Raw genomic sequence first — 3,979 nt, 5'->3', positions numbered from 1 at the left:
CTGGGCTTCAGAGGAGGTCACCCTGCAGCAAGGACGGTGCTGGTGACCACAATGCCTTCACACACACACACACACACACACACACACACACACACACACACACACACACTGCAAGTTTCAGCTGACAAAACACACACATGGTGTTGCTAAGTCGTCCCCACTCACTTCACCTTTTTCCACTGAGGGCCACAGACTGACAAATCAAAGGATGCCGGGGCCATTTTATTAGTTTTCACCTTCAAAAACCGGATAATATATACTTCTTTTTTTTTCAAAGAATTAGAAAAGGCAATTTCGGTAGACATTTAGTGTGAATGCTGAAGTTAAGTTAATTTAAAGTACCAATGATTGTCACACACACACTAGGTGTGGTGAACTTTGTCCTCTGCATTTAACCCATCCCCTTGTTCACCCCCTGGGAGGTGAGGGGAGCAGTGAGCAGCAGTGGTGGTCGCGCCCGGGAATCATTTTTGGTGATTTAACCCCCAATTCCAACCCTTGATGTTGAAAGCCAAGCAAGGAGGTAATGGTTCCCATTCTTATAGTCTTTGGTATGACTTGGCCGGGGTCAAAGAGCCAAAGCCAAACTCAAATGCTAACAGTTAGCATGCTGACCACATAGTAACAAAGAATTTGAGATTAAAAAAAACCTAGCATGCTAACATGCATATCTAAATAATAGCATGCTGGCCACATAGCATCAAGTAACAAATAATTTGAGCTAAAAAAGCTAGCATGCTAACATGCTAATAATAGCATGCTGGCCACATAGCATCAAGTAACAAAGCATTTGAGCTAAAAAAGCTAGCATGCTGGCCACATAGCATCAAGTAACAAAGAATTTGAGCTAAAAAAGCTAGCATGCTAACATGCTAATAATAGCATGCTGGCCACATAGCATCAAGTAACAAAGCATTTGAGCTAAAAAAGCTAGCATGCTGTCCACATAGCACCAAGTAACAAAGAATTTGAGCTAAAAAAAAAAAAGCTAGCATGCTAATAATAGCATGCTGGCCACATAGCATCAAGTAACAAATAATTTGAGCTAAAAAAGCTAGCATGCTAACATGCTAATAATAGCATGCTGGCCACATAGCATCAAGTAACAAAGCATTTGAGCTAAAAAAGCTAGCATGCTGGCCACATAGCACCAAGTAACAAACAATTTGAGCTAAAAGAAAAAAGCTAACATGCTAATAATAGCATGCTGGCCACATAGCATCAAGTAACAAATAATTTGAGCTAAAAAAGCTAGTATGCTGGCCACATAGCACCAAGTAACAAAGAATTTGAGCTAAAAAAAAAAAAGCTAACATGCTAATAATAGCATGCTGGCCACATAGCATCAAGTAACAAAGAATTTGAGCTAAAAAAGCTAGCATGCTAACATGCTAATAATAGCATGCTGGCCACATAGCATCAAGTAACAAATAATTTGAGATTTTAAAAAAACTAACATGCTAATAATAGCATGCTGGCCACATAGCATCAATTAACAACAAATTTGAGCTAAAAAAAAAAAAAGCTAGCATGCTAACATGCTATTAATAGCATGCTTACAGTTAGCATTAGTGAAATATCAAGCTGTATGTCACTGAGGTGTGCACTTGCTAAATTAGCTTAAAAATAGTTAGCATGCATAATGTTAGCAAATGCTAACTGAAGCATAGGTCAAGCACCAAAATATATTACTCTGCAATGTATACTTGAAAAATTTTGTAAAAAATGCTAGCATGGTAACGTTATCGTACGTCAAGTAGCGACATGCTAAAAAAAATTGTTTTTCAAAACCTAGCCTACTAACGTTAGCATACTAGCAGGTAGCATTCGTCATGTAACAAAATATTTGACACTGCAAAATTTGCAAAAAAAATGTTTTAAATCATCATGCTAATATTAGAATGCTAACAATTGGAAAATATTGCATATGTTGTGTATTTGCATAAAACAACTGTTTTCTATGTCAACAATGGCATAAAACTAACACAAAAAAACATAAAAAGATAATTTAAAAAAATAAAATTGGCAGATAAATCCGAAATTGATGTAGAGATTTTATGGGTTGAAAGTAAAAATAATAAGAATAATAATGTTTGGCTTATTTTTAACACTTTTATGATTGGGACCCTTTTGGATCCCCAATCATTTTAGTGGGATTTTCTTTAAAACTGTCATTGTTCAAAATGTAATAATTAATGAAAAATGAATGTTATTATAATTTATTGACATTTAGGTCTACAATTACTTCACAACAAATATTTGACTGATATATTTTGGGAGGTAAATATTGCATTATTTGTGTGTGTGTGTGTGGGTTTTTTTTTTGAAGAAAAGTTCATAAAACATAAAAAAATAAATAAAAAAATGTTTATATTGACATATCTAAAGTTGATCTAGAGATATATGGGCTAAAAATGATAACAACAATAATACATTTTTTACACTTTTATAAATGAGGCCCTTTTGGATCCCTGAGAATTTTAATGATTTTTTTTAACTGTCATCGCTGAAATATTAGTAATGAATCAAAATCAATGTTTTTTTAGGAATTATTGACCTATTTGAAATATTTTGGTGGGATGTTTTGCCATAAAAACTAGGTTTTATTTGGCAAAAGGGGCTTAAAACAAACATAAAATGTGATTAAAAAACAACAACTTATAATCGACAAATAGATCAAAAGTTGATTTCGAGATTTATGGGTTGAAATTAGTAAAAAAACAAAAATGTATGACTTATTTTTTTATCACTTTTATGAGTGGGGCCCATGTGTTTGATTTTTTTTAAATATTTTTAATTGTTAAAAAAATAATAATGAATCAAAATCAACGTTGTTATGAATTACTGACCTATTTAAGGCTCCAATGGCTTTACATCAAATATTCCACTTTTTGCCATAAAAACAGACTTTTCTACAACAAAACTGGTATAAAACATAGAAAAAATGTCATATGGACAGATAGATGTGAAGTTGAAATATAATAATAAATTAATTTTATTTATTTTTAATTAAATAAATAATAATAATTAAATAAATAAATAAAATAATACAAATAAATATGCCTTTTTTTTAAACAATTTTATGACTGGGGAAATTTGTTATCAAAATAAATATGTGAAGTTGAAATATAATAATAAATAAAATTAATTAAATGTATTTATTATTAAATAAATAATAATAATTAAATAAATAAATAAAATAATAAAAATGTATGTATGACTAATTTTTAACAATTTTATAACTGAGAAAAAAAAATCTAAATAAATATGTTGGTTTTGAAAATAAGAAATAGCAAAATGGCCCCCGCATGATTTCATTTTTCAGTGTGCGGCCCTCAGTGGAAAAAGTTTGGACACCCTGCTTATAGGTGAACTTAGAGAAAAGGGATTCATTTCTTTTTTGCACACGTAATTGGATGAAATGAGTTTTGACGTGTTTAGAAAAAGGTAATAATTTGTTTACTACTAAATTTAATCTTTCCACCTAAGACGACATCAACAGCCTGAGTACGGAACTGCATCGCTGCATTTAAAAAGTCTACTATGTGTATAAATAACTGCTGTAAATACATAAACAATACTGTATGTTACTCTTCAAGAAATGTATTTTAGGACATTCCGCCATGAAAAAATACACAAGAAAGAAGCTTAAGGGTCAGTTTTTTGGGGTTCCTTTGTGTTGCCTGACGAGATGTTTTTATTTTTGGAATATAAATAATAATAATATAACAGTGTACGGGAAAGAAAACAACAACAAAAATGTCAGCAAACTATGGAAATATATACAAGTGCTTTATACTGTGCAAGTGTGTAGATGTAGATGTGTGTGACGTTGCCTGTCCGAATATGTTTAACACCAGAAAAGGTGCAATGTAAAAGTGTGTATGTTTTTTTATGTCTTTCATTTTAACTATTAGAAATAAAGAGACGTTAAACCTGTGTGGGCGTGTTATTAAGGTAATGTACATTAAATAGTACA

The 3,979-nt window shown here is 31.7% G+C and overlaps 1 protein-coding gene across 1 annotated transcript in view; it reads left to right on the top strand.

Moving 5' to 3' along the window:
• LOC133621837 (synaptogyrin-1-like) overlaps positions 1-1,441 on the top strand; it is a 61,909-nt gene extending 60,468 nt beyond the window's left edge. The window contains exon 5 of the mRNA XM_061984231.1: positions 1-1,441. This exon is cut by the window's left edge and continues 38 nt beyond it. The gene's annotated coding sequence lies outside the window, so the exon portion shown is untranslated.
• The last annotated feature ends 2,538 nt before the right edge of the window (positions 1,442-3,979 follow it).

The sequence above is a fragment of the Nerophis lumbriciformis genome, linkage group LG25 (assembly GCF_033978685.3).
Source record: "Nerophis lumbriciformis linkage group LG25, RoL_Nlum_v2.1, whole genome shotgun sequence".
In the NCBI taxonomy this organism is placed as follows: Eukaryota; Metazoa; Chordata; class Actinopteri; order Syngnathiformes; family Syngnathidae; genus Nerophis; species Nerophis lumbriciformis.
This window is presented reverse-complemented; position numbering and strand designations above follow the sequence as displayed.